This window comes from Candoia aspera, chromosome 7 (genome assembly GCF_035149785.1).
Source record: "Candoia aspera isolate rCanAsp1 chromosome 7, rCanAsp1.hap2, whole genome shotgun sequence".
NCBI lineage: Eukaryota > Metazoa > Chordata > Lepidosauria > Squamata > Boidae > Candoia > Candoia aspera.
This window is the reverse complement of record NC_086159.1, coordinates 52,486,602-52,504,869: the sequence shown is the minus strand read 5'-3', so window position 1 is coordinate 52,504,869 and position 18,268 is coordinate 52,486,602. Positions and strand designations below refer to the sequence as shown.

Genomic DNA, 18,268 nt, shown 5'->3' with positions numbered 1-18,268 from the left:
TCTCTGTGTGTATATTCTTTTAACGTAAGGGAATGGAGCAACTGTATTTAGTGATTTTTATAATATGCCAATGGAATGATTTATAGAAATAATATGATTTTGGTTTAATATAGAGTAAGGGATTGATTATGGTAAATTGTTGTATATCCTTGCTGTTAAAAGTCGGAAGTAACCTCTTTTTGTAACTAAAAAAAATTCTCTTGTGTTTTCACACTTTTGGTTTTTTTTTCTTCGTAGTTTTTTGTTTTTCTGTAGATTTTATCTTTGTCTGAAACTTAATAAAATTCTCATAAAAAACACAATTTGTAACTATATAGATTGGCATAATTACAGATTGCAGTTAAAATGTTTTTTTCTTAACCATAACTTGTATCATGATCTGTTTGGATGACATGGAATATGCAACCACAATTTGGGTAGGTGTATTGTATAACTTCGTACTGTAGGTTTAGCTTGTATAGGTTTAGCTTTTGTGGTCATTTTGTGTTTATCTCTATTATTTTACTTATTTAAACATTCTTACCATTTCTAAATTAAAGTGCATTTTAAGCAAGTCCACTGTTCGAAATATAAGGCTGGCAGTCTGTGCTTGATGCATTAAAATTTTAAGGAACTATGCATTTGACTAAAGTCCAAGATCCATTGCAAGCCATATTGTAATTTTTTTTTTATGCTAAACATAATAAATTACATTAAAACTTAAATTATGTTAGAGTAAACATACAAAAAAATCAACTGGACTCCCATTGGTTTAAATGGGCCTATTGTATATATGATTAAATTTGGCTTTTATTATAGTAAGTGATATTCCCCATCTAGTACTACCATGAGATGGACAACACCAAAATCAGATTGATTACATCCTTTGCAGCCAAAGGTGGCGGACATCTGTACAGTCGGTAAAAACAAGGCCTGGAGCTGACTGTAGTTCCGATCACGAACTTCTTCTTGCACAATTTAGGATCAGACTAAAGAGATTAGGGAAGACCCACAGATCAGCTAGATATGAGCTCACTAATATTCCTCAGGAATATGCAGTGGAGGTGAAGAATAGATTGAAGGGACTGGACTTAGTAGATAGGGTCCCGGAAAAACTCTGTATAGAAGTTGGCAGCATTGTTCAGGAGGCGGCAACAAAATACATCCCAAAGAAAGAGAAAACCCAGAAGGCAAAATGGCTGTCTGCTGAGACACTAGAAGTAGCCCAAGAAAGAAGGAAAGCAAAAGGCAACAGTGATAGAGGGAGATATGCCCAATTAAATGCAAAATTCCAGAGGTTAGCCAGAAGAGATAAGGAATTATTTTTAAACAAGCAATGCGCGGAAGTGGAAGAAGACAATAGAATAGGAAGGACAAGAGACCTCTTCCAGAAAATTAGAAACATTGGAGGTAAATTCCAGGCAAAGATGGGTATGATCAAAAACAAAGATGGCAAGGACCTAACAGAAAAAGAAGAGATCAAGAAAAGGTGGCAAGAATATACAGAAGATCTGTATAGGAAGGATAACAATATCGGGGATAGCTTTGACGGTGTGGTCAGTGAGCTAGAGCCAGACATCCTGAAGAGTGAGGTTGAGTGGGCCTTAAGAAGCATTGCTAATAACAAGGCAGCAGGAGACGGCGGCATCCCAGCTGAACTGTTCAAAATCTTGCAAGATGATGCTGTCAAGGTAATGCATGCTATATGCCAGCAAATTTGGAAAATACAAGAATGGCCATCAGATTGGAAAAAATCAACTTATATCCCCATACCAAAAAAGGGAAACACTAAAGAATGTTCAAAATATCGAACAGTGGCACTCATTTCACATGCCAGTAAGGTAATGTTCAAGATCCTGCAAGGTAGACTTCAGCAGTTCATGGAGCGAGAATTGCCAGATGTACAAGCTGGGTTTAGAAAAGGCAGAGGAACTAGAGACCAAATTGCCAATATCCGCTGGATAATGGAAAAAGCCAGGGAGTTTCAGAAAAACATCTATTTCTGTTTTATTGACTATTCTAAAGCCTTTGACTGTGTGGACCATAACAAATTGTGGCAAGTTCTTCGTGGTATGGGGATACCAAGTCATCTTGTATGCCTCCTGAAGAATCTGTATAACGACCAAGTAGCAACAGTAAGAACAGACCATGGAACAACGGACTGGTTTAAGATTGGGAAAGGAGTACGGCAGGGCTGTATACTCTCACCCTACCTATTCAACTTGTATGCAGAACACATCATGCGACAAGCTGGCCTTGAGGAATCCAAGGCTGGAGTTAAAATCTCTGGAAGAAACATTAACAATCTCAGATATGCAGATGATACCACTTTGATGGCTGAAAGTGAAGAGGAAGTGAGGAGCCTTATGATGAAGGTGAAAGAAGAAAGTGCAAAAGCTGGTTTGCAGCTAAACCTCAAAAAAACCAAGATTATGGCAACCAGCTTGATTGATAACTGGCAAATAGAGGGAGAAAATGTAGAAGCAGTGAAAGACTTTGTATTCCTAGGTGCAAAGATTACTGCAGATGCTGACTGCAGTCAGGAAATCAGAAGACGCTTAATCCTTGGAAGAAGAGCAATGACAAATCTCGATAAAATAGTTAAGAGCAGAGACATCACACTGACAACAAAGGCCCGCATAGTTAAAGCAATGGTGTTCCCCGTAGTAACATATGGCTGCGAGAGCTGGACCATAAGGAAGGCTGAGAGAAGGAAGATCGATTCTTTTGAACTGTGGTGTTGGAGGAAAATTCTGAGAGTGCCTTGGACTGCAAGAAGATCAAACCAGTCCATCCTCCAGGAAATAAAGCCAGACTGCTCACTTGAGGGAATGATATTAAAGGCAAAACTGAAATACTTTGGCCACATAATGAGAAGACAGGACACCCTGGAGAAGATGCTGATGCTAGGGAGAGTGGAAGACAAAAGGAAGAGGGGCCGACCAAGGGCAAGATGGATGGATGATATTCTAGAGGTGACGGACTCGTCCCTGGGGGAGCTAGGGGTGTTGACGACCGACAGGAAACTCTGGCGTGGGCTGGTCCATGAAGTCACGAAGAGTCGGAAGCGACTAAACGAATAAACAACAAGTACTACCATGTGCTGGAGTTAGTATAAATTGTCTTCCATATTCTAATAGATACTTGATGAAATTGAAAAACAAAGCCCATTCTTTCTATTTATATGGAGGAGGAGGAGGATAAATCTTCTTTTTCTAAAAAGTTTTTAGTAAAAAAAAAGGTATAAACACTTGAGTTTGTTTGGAAAGAATATTTGTATGGAAAGAAATCCTTACCTTTGGGGAAAAAAAGGGAACATAACTGGCATGAAGAAGGCTGATTAGCTGCAGAATTATTCTAGTACTTTGTCAACTAGAAATGACATTCCTGATCATGGTCAGAAGTCTCATTTCCTGTTGGGAAGCATCTTTCTCTTCCCTCCTGAATTAGGAAGCAGAAGAAAGTACAGATCACTTCTCCATGGTAGTTTCGTGTTGAGAAATGGGAGTTTGGATGCTCTTGTAAATGCTGGAAAATAATTGTAACAGATATTTACTCACATTTTACAAAATTTGTAGCTATTGTTAATATGGTATAATAATGTTTTCATGTGTGACTATAAAGATTTGTTGACAAATTCCTTGAATTGTCCTTCAAAATATTTTATGATTAAAGACATGTATTATTTGTCACAAAGAACTTAATGTTACTTTTGAGTATTAAAATACATTCTTTTTTAAGGTCATTGTTAGAATGACCTCAAAAAATATCTTGTGACATTTTTGCAAGCATTATGCAGTACTCCATATGCTTTGTGTTTTTTATTGTCAAGACATTAGTGAGTTTCAGTTTAATAGCATTTATCTAAAGGGGGTTTTTAGGGTAAAGCTACCATTGCTGGAAACAAAATACAAATCTAAGATTTATCTGTTGAGAGAGTAGTTGACAAAGCATTTTTTTCATCCTAAAGTAACGGCAGTGGTATAAAATATATGGGAAGAAATATAGCTGTATCATGCCATGCATGTTGGCATTATAATTCAGTGCTGCAGGGAGAGAAAACCGATCTGCATCTGATGTAGGCTGGAACAACTGCTTGCTGCAGTGAGTCAGTGCCTCTTCCTGATTATTTTGGTGATCCAATCAATATATTTCCATTACAGACTGCAGGAAGTATACTGATTATTTTAATGTGTGCTGATGCATTTTCTTACTTTAGTCTTGAAACTGAATAATATGGATCTCATTATTATGGGATGATCTTTTGCAGAAAGTGACTGCAGTCAAAGCAGGCCAGAGCTGTGCGGGGCTGTATTTTTAAGAAGATAAATCCTTGAGTTTATTGTGCTCAGAACAGCTGATTTAAATAACGTTATAGCCATCTAGAGAGCTAGTTCCCCGCTGCCTAGCCTGTTTGTTAGATTGGCTGAGAGATGATAACAGCTGTGCTTTGCTCTGAGGTCACAGCTTGAAATCTCAAGCCATCTCATCTCCCTTTTCCCTCTTCTCTTTTAATTTGCTTTCTGCCACAGGAGAGAATATTTGAAGTTTATTGGTGCAACTCTGTGTTTCAAAGTGTTTATTTAAGATACCTATTATGGACAAAAAGACAAAAGGAAATTCTTCATCTAAGGTAAATATATATATATATTTTACCCCTTATATGACAATTTAGGAAGAAAAGATGGGGTTGAGACAAGCAGATGCAAAGGCTGTTGCATTTACCTCAATCAGATTTCTGTGATGAGAATGAAGAATCCGGTTTTTAAGAGTGTGTGGGACTGAAATGATTTCTGGGCATTACTTAGGTAGGAGGCTTCTGAAGAGTGGTTATAATGTGGGAGGCTGCTTGATTCTTTTCAAAACATTGTTTTAGTAACTTTGGATCTTTTATTGATGATGTCTGATAGGAAATTGAGATATAAAGTAGTAGAATTAACCTGATAGAAAAGATAATCTACACATTATCAATATCAATAATGGTATTAATGTTACATAGACTTGATACTACACTGCTTTATTTTCATGCTTTTAGTATGGACACCAGGTCTGTTGCTAAAAAAAGTCTGTGCTACTTGAGATTGTCAAATGGGCAAAGAGTCTGAATGATACAACTTAGGAAGCATATATGGTTGTTTTAAATTGTAATAATTTAGAATGAACAATATATGTACGAATGTGTGTAACCACTGGATGGGCATATCATTCTTGAAAAACAATATTAAATACTTTGGCAAAAAACTTAGATGGTAACTGTAGTGCAACAGTGTATTGTATTACTTACATAGGGTGAGGAATTAGTATAACTGTTTATAATGCTCTTCAAAACAAGGAGTCAAAAGCAACAACAGATGGATACTGTGAAAAAAAAATCCATTATTTTCTGTTCAGCTGAATGTTTATGATTTGTGGAAGAATGATTTATATGCAAAACTCCACAATAAATACATATAAATATGTAACTGCCGTTTAATAAATGCTAATTCATTGTACAATATAGTGGATAGTATTAAGAAAAGCCATTAAACATATGCTATGCTAAATTTATTAGGTATCTGAATAAGTAGACAGGTTTTTCATACTGTTCTCAGATTTGATACTGTTGTCAGATTATCTGTGTACTAGATAATCATGGCTTTAAAATAATTGTGGCTTTAAAATAATTAGCTTTAAGAATGTATGTATTTTAAATGTTCCACTTTCTAAAGTAATAATACTAAAATAAAATCTTCTTCTCTAACTCCTAGTTACCCTTTATTGTAATGCTAGTCCTGCTTTCCATTTAATAATTATCATCTTCTGTCCCTTCCCCACTCCTGTTTTTGACTCTTTGACCTGTTGCTTCCATAACTATGAAATATGTCTTTTCCCTGTCAACTCAACTCATTTTTTAATCTCCATCACTTGCAGTTTAGTAATGTCTCTTAATTAAAACTTCTGAACATCTTTGATACAGTAAATAACTTCTTCTAACTTGAATTTTCTTATGTGCTGTTTTTATAGCTGTTCTTTCCTTTCTGTCTATATTAATATTCATGGAGTATTTCTACGGGAATACATTTTCTTTTTGCTTTCTTCCCTGTTGGAGTCCACTCTACTCTCATTTTCTCCTTATATGCTATTTATTTATTAGATTTATCTCCCACCTTTATTTCAGGAGCTCAGGGTGGTATACACAGTGCTTCTTCTGTGCTTGTCCCCCACAGTAGCCGTACTACCCTACCCTAGTTTGGGCTGAGAGAGAGCCCCAAAGTCACCCAGTTAGCTTCCATGGATCTTCCTGGTCCCGGTTCAACATCTTAACCGCTACACTGGCTCTGCATGTATCTAGGTGATTTTTTCATCAACTCCCATGGATTTGCGTATCACCATACTGTTGACCTTTTCTTGCCATCTGTCCAATTCCATATATCCAATTGCTTAAATGTTTTACTACTGCTTTAAACTCAGTATGTGCAACACAGAATTTTGTTGTTTGACCTGAGCTTTATATCTTTTTTTTTTACCATACTAAATTCAATCTATTGCCAAGTCATACCACTTCTCCAGTTAGAACAGTGCTCTTAATCATTCATTGGGTACTCATCACATATTACATACTTTATTAATTTGCTACAATGGATTTGCATCCCTTTCAAAATTCTACTTAAGTTCCTTTTCGCTCTCTAGTGAAAACATGGGAATAAATTGTCTTGGCAATCTTTGCCCAAGAGAAATGTAAAATGTGTGGTATAGTGTGAATGAAGGAACAAATATATAAAACTACAATTTTATAAAATTGTATGGGAGAAAAAAGCCCTCAAAACTTTTAGGAGTGAGCTTTAACTCAATTCTGGAATCAGTATAGACACAGTGATATCATCATTATACATTCTGACAATTTGTTTTAATAAAGTAAGTTGGTATGTTAAATGTAGGGTATAATTGTATCTAACAAATACATAATCACTTTAAAGCTAAAACAAAAACTGATGTTTTCAAAAATTAATTAAAAAAAATTGTCTATTTTTAATCTTACTTTCAACTTGACAAACATAGTAGGGGGTTTAGCCAAATTATACTATAGAAAGCTATACTTTGTGAATACTGTTATGTATTCACAAACTGATTTGCCAATACAGTGATAGCAGGTAAGGTCTCCTTTGAGCTGAGCTTAACTTCAAGTAATTCTATATACAGAGTTTTCTTGGAAGTACTGCAGTGGCTTGCCATTACATTCTTCCAGGATTTTAATTATTTTTTTTAACTTCACAGTCTTGACTTTGCTAATCAGCTGTCATCAGAGTATTAGCCACTTTCAACCCTGCTTAGGTTTTTTGAGACTAGCTATGGTATGTCTGTGTGTGTTTAAACACATACAAGTATTTGTATTCTGCACATTTACGGCCACAGCTTAATGAGGTTCTCGCAGGATATTAACAGAGTAGTTTTAAATCAAGTCCATTTACTATCATACTTGGTTGTAAAATCGTAAATCAGTCCCCAGCTAATGGCAATGTTCGAGTCAAATGAAATTGCAAGGTTCCAAGAAGCAATCCATCTCTAGTCATAGAATTCAAGGGTCTAGCTAGGGATCAAGGAATTCAACTAGACATGCTTGAGAGATACTTCTTCAGAATAAGAATGTTGCCAAAGATGTTATAGTAAGGAACTGACCTTTTAAAGTAGCTTTAATTACCCTCGTCTTCCCATCGAAATGCAAATGAAACTGAACAGCCTTGATTTGCTAGAGTCCAGTTCTTTAAGACTTTGGATCTCATCAGAAAACTTTCATTGGGAAGTCTGGTTCTTTACCTGGCTAATTTCTGTCCTCCACCCTCAACTCTGTCCTCAACCCTCTACTGTTGATGTTCCCTAGAAGTGGGGGGAAGGTTTCTCTGTTTTAATCTCATAGTCCTCTGTATTAGAATCAGTCTAATATTTCAACTGCTCTTTCATGGCTGGTATTCAGGTTCTAGGCTATGTTCTACTGTTTCTGGGTTCCCAGATTCCTTGGGTTGATACTTTTCTGAAGGTGACTTGTATGGCTCTATCTTGACACACATGCTGTAGTTATATTCACATGGCTCAGAAAGATATATTAATCATAATGTTTTGTTAAATCTGATGCAAGATATATGCAGAAAGGAACTGATGGCTAGGGGAGAAACTGCCTCCAAACACTACCATTATGTTATATTTAGGCTTTTTATAGCGTAAATGTATACAGAGTAATTGTTTTCTTATGTTAAGGAGTCTATATGAGCTTCTTTTCCTGAATTGTTATGCCTTGCCTTATATCACCGTATAACTTTTTTAATAGACTTCACACTCAACACTAGTGTATCCTGTAGAGAATGTGTTGGACAGCTGCATAGAGTTTCTGAGCTGGTTGAGGTTGGTGATACAGTTTATGTGAGAGAGAATTACTTGCTTTTTAAAAAAAACTCTCTTGCATACTGAGTCACTGAGAGCAATTTTGGACCTACAAGCAATATATTATCCAGCAGCTACTAGCCAAGTATTTTTTTTCACATAAGAGCCTAACTGAAAAATGTATTAGGCTTTTATGTGAAAATATCTTATTTGACTACAAGAGCTGCTGGATATATATTATAAATGAGCCTTAGAAATGCTTACCAACTTAAACAGTATCTAAAATTAGAAGTAGCGGCTGTGTTATCTTCAAGTTACTGAAAATATCTAATCCAGTTGGGTGAATGAATACACAATTCTCTCTCAATAATAACCAATGAATTGATAAAGCTTTTTGCTGCTTATGATACCTTCCCTACAGGGAAGGGGAGATCTCTAAACGTTCTGAATCATAGTGAAAATGGTTACTTACGTTTATGTTTCAAAGGAACGTAATGTAGACCCAGACAGAAATTAATACAGAAGGACGACCCATATCACCAAGGTGGTGTGTGAGAGTGTGTGTGTATGTGCATCAACTGAAATGAGGGGGAATGCCAAAAAAAGGAGGTCCTGCTTGAAATTTATTTCCACTAGGACAAATAATGGTTAGGAGCAATAGAGACTGCAAAGTCACTCTTTATGAAAGACACTATTTATTGGCTTAGTTTCTACCTTGAGCTCCTGTTTCTAATAATGCATTTCCCCTTCACTTAGGTTTTGTCATTCTCTGAATTTTGTTATTTTTTAATGTAACCCTAATGGTTCCATCAGTGCTTGCTTCCAATCTTAAACCTGAAAACATACACATAGTCATTTTATAATTAAAATGAATTAGCAAAAGTTAATTATATATAAATGACTGTAGTTAAAACAGTTTTATTGATTTTATTCCTCTCTGAGATCAATGATTATACAATGGTTAGAAATATTTTATTAAAACAAAGAAAAAGTTTCCCTGTGGAGTTGCCAGATGAAAAATAACATGAAGTAAATTAGAGATGCCTAGCCTTTTTACAGTGTAACTGAGATTTTATGAATACTGTAAGAAGATTATTCAGAACAAAAAATTATGTCTAAGTAGATACCAGCTAAGTAGGAAACATTTCTTCTTGGGTAAGGCACAGATAAATCTAGCAGTTGTCATATGAAAAGCCCTTGTTTAAACTTGCTTTCTTACTGATTGCATCCTTTGTGGTGCTATGAATTTGCCATTTTTTCTTGCCAAATTCAACCACATCCTAATTTAATCTGTCTCCATATTGAGTAAACTACAGGGAAGAAAGTTGGACATTAGATAGAAATTAATTCATAATAAACGGTATCAGGGTAGGGGTCTAAACATTGCACAAGCACCATCAGAGTTTTACCCAGGCCACAGAAATAAAGAGATGGTGTAGTGGTTAAGGCATCAGGCTAGAAACCGGGAGACCATGAGTTATAGTCCTGCCTTAGGCACGAAGTGAACTGGGGGACCTTGGGCCAGTCACTGCCTCTCAGCTCTAGGAAGCAGGCAATGGCAAACCACATCTCAAATCTTCCCAAGAAAACTAGGGATAGTCCAGGCAGTCACCAGGAGTCAACACTGAGTTGAAGGCAGCAAAACAAAAAAACAATAAATCAGCAATAAATCTCTCTCTTGATATTTGGTCAGCACTGAGGAGGTTATAGTTGAAGAGTCAGATAAGGCTCAGATAGATGCTTTTATTGTAGTTACAGCTACTCCAGAATATAGCACTACAACCTGTTATACAGTATACTGCAGCCCCTGGTTTTAAATCTTACATTTCTTTATCCCATTCTGCTGTGGTTATAGACTTCTTGTTGGTCATTTCTCAGCTTTGGATGTGAAAGGCATCTGGACTGTGTTTTGATGACAGTCTTGTTTGATCTCAGAGGGTTTGCTTCCAGATGTGGCAGCCTTAGCCCCCAGAGGTGGGGCAGAAAACCAGGTGTAGCAACAGCATTGCTTCTGTTTTTGTCATTGCCCTCTAGTTCCTCGACAGCTGTTTCTTATTCTTTTTATGTCCCAGATGCTTGTTTTCTTCAGTGTCTACAGATACCATTCCTGCTGTTGTATTCCCTCATTCCCTCGCTTATAAAGCAATTGGGCATCCACAGAACACGTAATGAAAAAGGCCTTCTTGTAAATAAATCTGCAGTTAGATTGTGCTGACAAAGAAGGAAAAAGCTATGTACTGTTGATAGAAACCCACTTGATGGCAGTAGAGAAGACTGCTTTCTTTTTCCAGTAACCTGCTTGTTTGGACGTAGAGGAAAGAGAGAATGAATTTGCGCTCCTCTACCAGCCTGCTTCCTCACCTGCAAAGAATTGCATCCAGCTTCTTGGTACCTGGGCTATTTGAATTCTTAAAATAACATCTGCCTATTCACACAGTGCCTAATACAACTCAGCTACTTATAAAGTATATTTAATTTCTTACCTCATATCTGATAAAATAATTTTTGCAGTTGGTGTGCCCGAAATGTCATGAAATGTGCTTTATTCTATAATGGTTGTGCGATTCATCATCTTGTAACCTTCTTGTTGAATTTGGATGTCTGTAAACCAAATGTATGCTGATTATTTTAATACTACATCCATTTTGTATAATGAATACTTTGGAGGACTTCATGCATGAATTGTTCATATTATACTGAATAGTTCTAGATATTTTTTACTAAATCATTAGTATTGCTAAAAGAGAAATGTTCATACTGTGATACTGTCTCAAAAGAAGATGCTGTGATGAAGAAATGAAAAATTAAAACTTGTGGAGAGAGGTACATTAAGCAATTGCACCTGCAAGCGTATACAAAATAGCATATTATGTTTGGGATGTAGCCTAGAAGGTAATTTAGTTGCTTCTCACTGTTCAGAATGTATGCACATCAGAAGCTAGAATTGTATAATATTTAATTCTAAATCGAAGTACCTACACATTTTTAAAGTCTGGGTTTCATTGGACAGAAATAACTATATGTGATAATTTAATGTCTGGGCAAAATTTTTAAAAGAAATCATTGATTGCATTAATATGCAGCTGGAGTTTATAATTAGAATTCCATCAATTTTGTTTTGTAATGTTGAGCTTTGGGAGATAACTACTGCTCCAGATGGCAAAATACAAATTTCTTTCTTAGCATTTCTGTAGGAAGAGTGTAACTGAACTATGTAGTGTTTGTTGATACACTGACATTACGCCTGCGTTCAGGATTAAGGTTAGTCGTTTCAGCATCAGAACTGTTTTCTAAACAAGTATGACAAGAATTACAAGTAGAAAGTATGACCAAGGAAAAAGGAGCTTGAATATCTTGTCTTCTAACTTTTATTATATTTATCAGCATTGAAATTCACAAATATATTCATTTTCGGTGTCTGACATCTCTACTGCTTTTCACTGAGTGGGAGAGACTGCTGTATTATATACACCTATTTTATTATGTGAGGTGACTGAAACAGTCTTTTCCGTGAAAGCCTACACACTCCTTTTAAAGATAGGCAAATTAGAGGAAGTTATACATGGCAGTATTGTTTTTGAAATAGGCATCAGCATATAAAAAACAGTCCTCTGTGGTAGCAAACATCTTGCACCTTGATTTAGTGTCTCTTGTAAAGGGAATTTACTTTGACTTGTAAAGAAAAGTGCTTTTTTCTCTGTTTTTCAAGGTGACATTTCAGACACATTTTCTTTGTGGAATCTGTTGCAATTTCATAATCTGAGAATAGTTTTCTTGATAACAACAGACTTCATTGTTCTTTTTAATTTTGCTTATTGATCTGCTATGACTGTCATAAACAATAAGGTCATTTGGTCTTGTTTTCTTTTTCAGTTAGGATACAATCACAAAAATGGTAATGACTCAATAGAGGTATGAAGGTCAGTGCAATTTTATTAAAATACCTCGACATGAATTTCAGCGACTTTAAGTATAAGCTATGTAAACTTTGAAAGAAATGATTTGGGGGTACATTGGAGTCCCTATCTTAAAATAATTGTATTAAAAATTGGTATTAATATATCAGATCTTATACAGTTTATTGTAAATAATATCCACTGAAATAGTTGCTTACGATCCTCATGCCACTAGCCTATATCTCAATCTATTTTAAAAGCTCGTTAGAGTTCAATTTCTCTCTCTCTCCACTGTAGTAACTTGTTGTGTCCCCTTCTCACATGACCTTCAACAGTATGATCTACAGCATGAAAATCTGATTTTAATCAGAAGCTTTTGGAATTTCTAATAATTATTTTGATGATGTCATAGAGTATTTTATAAAAATAGGCAAATCTCACCTTTTAATTTTTTCACTAACATAACATAGTACAAAACTCTATGAATTTGGAGGTGGCCTCATCGTTGTTGTCTTTATGAACTGAAATTCAAAATTAATGATTAGTCAACTCAAATTTAATAGATGATTTTTTGATTGCGCTGACTACAGATTAGTGGAATCTTCATGTAAAATGCCAGTGTTAACACATTTGTTAATTTTAACTTCATAAAGTTAAAAAATCTTTATATTTAAGCATAGCTAGTTGGAGCACCTAACCAACATTGGCTGATCTCAAAAAAACCTAGCAGGATTAGATTTGGTTAGTACTTGGGCGGGGTGGGGGTGCAAACAAACCAGCAAAAACATGGAGCAAGAAAGCAGTGGCAAACCATTTCCTAATGTTGCCTAAAACTATCTGGATGTGCCTATGAAGATTCCTTAGATTCCTTAACTAAACATTCCTAGCTATTAATACATTTAAAATGAGTAATTATTGATGAAGTCTTAATATATAATATTTATATATTAAAATATTAAATATATATCTGTGTGTGTATGTAAAGAGTCCCCCTTTTTGGGGGGAGATGGGCGGTGATAATTTGGAAAAAAAAATATTTAACCACTTCATTACATTACACAAATGAAAATAAAGAGGTGTACATGTATGAAAAATTTATAGGATTAATTGTCTCACCTGGGTATTATGTACAAAAAATATGTAGGATGCAAAAAGGTGGTGTTTGCATATTGTGTACATACATGATAGTGAAACTGCAGAGACTTGTGGACTTGTTCTTAAGAGTTCTTAAAGCACTGGTTACCTTCCCTTATTTTATGTCCTGTAATGAGAACTGCCAAATATGTTAAACCCAGTGGTTTAATTTAAATATGTAAAACTTGGGGAAAAAAAACCCTCTAAGGTTCTTCTGCATTTAAAGAAACATGTTTACTAACATTGACTGTGTTTATTGATGATCCTTGAAGATGTATGTTGAGTTTTAATAGTAAATAAGTATATCAGGTAAAATGAGGAAGAGGAAATCTTCATGTACACTATGGCATCCATAAAAATTCAGTAAAATTTTTACTATGTTTGTTTATTCGGCTTCCTTTATCCCACCCCCTTTTCACCCCGGTAATAATGTTACTGAACTTTATCTACCTCTGTCATCTACTGTAATAAATGTAATAAAGCATTTGATTTGATTTGATGTTTGTTTACTTCCCATAGTTGGTGTACAAAAATTGCAAGATAAATTGTAGTAAACTATACCAAGAGACACTATAGTGAGTTTAGATATTATTAAAAGAGTCCCCTTTTCGGGAGAGATGGGCAGTGATAGAAATCTGAAAAATAAATAAATAAATAATTATAGAATTGTTACAAAATCTTTCCTAATACTGAAGCATATAATCTTCCTTTATTCTTGAAAAGTTTAAAGCATAGTGTTAATACTATGATTCGGGAGGTGTCACTGAAAAACGAATGTTCTGAGTCAGACTGCTCTGTGTTCCATCAATAAACTCTAATGGTATTTCAGAAAACACAAATTGTTTCCATTAAAGTAAATGAGACTTTTAAGAATTCAGGGACTTATCTGCAATTCTAGTAGTGGAAATTGTTAGGAATGAATTGAAGTGGATTTATCAGGCAGTTAACTCAATAGCATTTTATGGTAAGGCACTATTCCAGAAACTGACTCATTCGAATCTACAGACAGTCTTTGGGAATAGGGAAAGGCGGAAAAAACCCCCTCTGTTTGCAGTCATTGGTTAATGTTTATGGCTGCAGCCACGGTTTACAGCACTGACCTAGAGGAACCATACCTCTTCATATAAAGATGCTACACATCCTTCACCAGTTTGGTTTAGGTCTTGAGTAACAGTTGCAGTCAAGCATAATGGTTCTTTTTTTCCAAAACAGTGTTCGAATTAAATGAATGAGAAAAATAAAAATTGCATAATAAGAATTTGTTGTTTCAGAATACTAACATCATATACTTTAAAGAGAAGTATTTCAAAATAATGCAGTATTAAATAAACCTGAACTAAGGAATAAATATGAAATCTATTTCAGTATAGTTCTTCATGGCCTGAAGTGACAGCCCAGTGCCATTCTATTATGGTTTTTTTACATATAATTATGAAAATATCCTAATTACATATCATTAGAGCATAAAACTATTTTCCACTCTTCTTTGCACTAACTTAATTGCAGTGGTGGTTTCCATACAGACTTTAAAATTAGCTTATAGTTTGTATGAACATCACAATTAATTTAATCCATAAATTAAAGTGGAGTTATTATATTGGAGGTTGCATATTGCATACAGTATATACATACATATATACCATACTATAGTACTCTTTTAAAGAATAATCCTTTACCTGAAAGCTCCCTGAATGAGAAGTCAAGCTGAATGGAGCACATCTGAAGAAGGGAGACTGTTTTGTCATGGAATTTCCTTCTGCCATTCAGAAATAAAATTCTGTATGGTTCTAAATCACCTGGAATATGACATGCATGTTTCCCTTTTCAGAGCTCTCCTCCTAAGATGTGGATAGGCTAATGAGCAATGTTCCCTTGCATAATTATAAACAATGAGGGATAATGTCGAAATAAAATGTGTATATCTTCAGTATGACTACTCTAAATTTGACATGGAATCTTCTTTCTTAAATTCCTTTTACCATTTCTGCTTCCTTTATAATTTCTACTCCTAAGGTAAAAGAAATCAATACAGACTCTTTCCCCGCTTTGTTTTAGATAATTTTATAGTATTCCACAAGAAGGGCGTAGCACAAAAACCTGGACACAAAACATGAAATGGCAACAATATGCCTTCAACTTTCTTATAGGAGGCACTCCAGGCCTACCAAGTCCCACTTTTTAACCTAGGGGTGTATTTGTCTTCTGATATATAGGTGTTTTTTTTAGATTGACCATACCCACTATGCCAGCCATTCTGTGACAATCATGATAACATGCTTCCAAATTCCAAATGTATCTAGTGGCTTAAAAAAGGAGCACCTACAATGTTTTGTTCCTTCCTTGTAAAATGGCTTTGATGCATTTAAATATGAGAGGATCAGCTAAAGTTAAACATACAATGAATATGTGAATATAGTGTATTTACCTATTGAAATATATAATTATGTTCATGCCGAAATTTCAGATTTTGAGGATATTTAATTTGAGAAATTAGCTTGGTAAAGAACCTAAATTATACAATATTGCAATCCATTTAAATTTTCATTAAAAAATAACAAAATGGGCCAAACTGTGTTTCTTAATATGTAGAAAATAAAGGTGATTAGTTTAAATGCAGTAGTATATGATTTTAATTTTATATTTAGAAAAAGGGAAACTCTAACTGTACAATACTATTCACATATTTCTAATCTGTGACTGAATGTTGCATTTGAATTGTGCAACGCTAATTCAGAGAGATTAAAAAAAAATCTACATCCAGGTAAAAAATTGGCAAACAAATATATAGAAATGGAATATGATTTCAGAAGTTAAAAAATGTGTATTAATAGTGTTTTTGCAATTTCTTATCCGTTCTCTGATATTGGTATCTGGATAAAACTATTTTACATAATTTAATGTTAATAGTATTGATACTGTCCTAATAAACCTTAGTCTGTTTCTCTTCTTTCGTTTTACCAGGGCATTGATTGTATTGGCCAATTTTGTTTAAGCAAAAAGCTAATGAAAACTTTTAACTAAGATAAAGTAATGCAGTATGAGCTGTGTAAAGTGTGTGTTTGTAGGTGAAGACAAGTGGAAAATAGAATTTCTAAGGCAGATACTTAATGGTAAAGAAAGAAGCACTGTGTGCCTTCATCTTGCTGTTGCTTGTAAGTGGGACAGTCTGTCTTGGCACAGTGGTGCTTTGGCATTAAGTCCTGGATGCGTTCATGATACAGGAAGTTCGCCACCAGCATAAAAGAAAGCATGTTTGGATAACTATCTTGGTATTCACTTGGCAATTCACTTGAAATTTTCATGGAATTGAACAATAATTGTTTCTGTGCTGAGTTTTATATGCTCCAGATCACAGTATAGTGCATCTTCAGATATAAACTATTCATCTATATTCATTGATATTTCTCACTGAATATGAAAGTTACTTAGAAAATAATTACCCTCCACTAATGGTAGCTGTCTTTTATTCTTACCAAAATAAGTTTTCACTGAAAGAACTGATGAGAGGACTTTTCCCCTTGTCTCCTTCTTAATGGGATTATAGAGAGAGTATAAGCTTTTGCTTCAGTTTATTGCAGATGTTTGTGTGGTATTATGAACAACTTATTTGTACAAAAAATAGCTACATGTAGGAAAGGGAGACCTGTCGATTTTATTCAGAAGAAACTGGAGTTTAAATAATTCTCACTCCCTATGACCAGAAAGCAGATAAATTGTTTCAAGTGTAATTTTTCTTCTCCCACTGCAACCAAAGGCTTTACAACAATAATATATTAGATTCTGTGTGATCCACAGCTTTTTGATTAGGGAGACCTAAATGAGCAATGCATATACAAAGGAAAGTGTAAGAGGCAATGAGGAAATAAAACTCACAGAGCTTTATTTAGGAGAGAGTAGGGGAGCTCCTGTTAGAGTAATTTTTCTTTTTTTACCGTTATGCCAATGCAGGACTGTTTAATATTCATACTGAAGAAAGCATCCATCTCCCTGATTATTTTTCTTAATAGAATACAAGCTCCTAATGAAGAACAATTGAGTTCTTTTTGTTTGGAAAGAGTTTGGCTGTTACTGCCTGGATTTGACAATTCTTGTTTAGGCATGGAAGATATAATAATGATTGGCAGCTTAACAAGTGTGAGTCATCCACCATGTTTGGTGTTTTTAACTATCAGCTAAAGATAAATAATGCAAACAGTCTTTTCCATTTGTTTGTCCTCTCCTTTCTCTTTTCATGGTGACATTGATAAATCGTATGGCATAGCAGTTTGGTGTTCATGCTGCTTTTTTCTTCCTGGGAAATCTTTGTGAGGTCCAGCAGCCAGATGTGTAGACTATTTAGCCGTGACAAGTCACATTGCCTGGGCTGCACCACGAGGAGGCTAGTCTGCATTGCATCGACTTGGGCTGAGAGAGAGTGACTGGCCCAAGGTCAGCCAGCCGGCGTTCATGCCTAAGGTGGGACTAGAACTCACAGACTCCTGGTTTTTAGCCCAGCACCTTAACTACTAGACCAAACTGGCTCTCATTTTTATTGATTGATTGATAAAGTGATAAAGTGATCATAACAAGTCCAGGAAACAATTGGAAGACCAAGATATTACTTATATTTGCTTCTCTTATTAACCTGTTTTGATCATACATATTCCTTGGTAGGAAAGTCTAAAGTGCACCAATAAAGGCAAGGGAACAATTGCATCTAATTTATTCCAATGATACCTAATTCTTACTTAAGAGCAAGCCTTGCTGGGGTTAGTAGATGTCTATTGGCTTTACTGTCATGGAAGTATTTTAAGAAATTAAATGATGAGTCTATATTAACTCACTGATCAGCTGTCAAATAATAATTACAACATCAATATTATTTTCTAAAATTGTATTTTCTCAACTGAAATAGATAATTCAAA

General features: G+C 35.0%; 1 protein-coding gene across 3 annotated transcripts in view; it reads left to right on the top strand.

Annotated features, from left to right (window-relative positions):
* Positions 1-18,268, top strand: part of CNTN1 (contactin 1) — a 178,347-nt gene that overhangs the window by 75,855 nt on the left and 84,224 nt on the right. The window contains exon 1 of one of the 3 annotated variants that reach the window (XM_063309420.1): positions 4,405-4,612. The exons of the other annotated variants lie outside the window; for them this stretch is intronic. The gene's annotated coding sequence lies outside the window, so the exon portion shown is untranslated. Of the gene's footprint in view, positions 1-4,404; positions 4,613-18,268 lie in introns of those variants that run through there. 3 annotated transcript variants of the gene reach the window in all.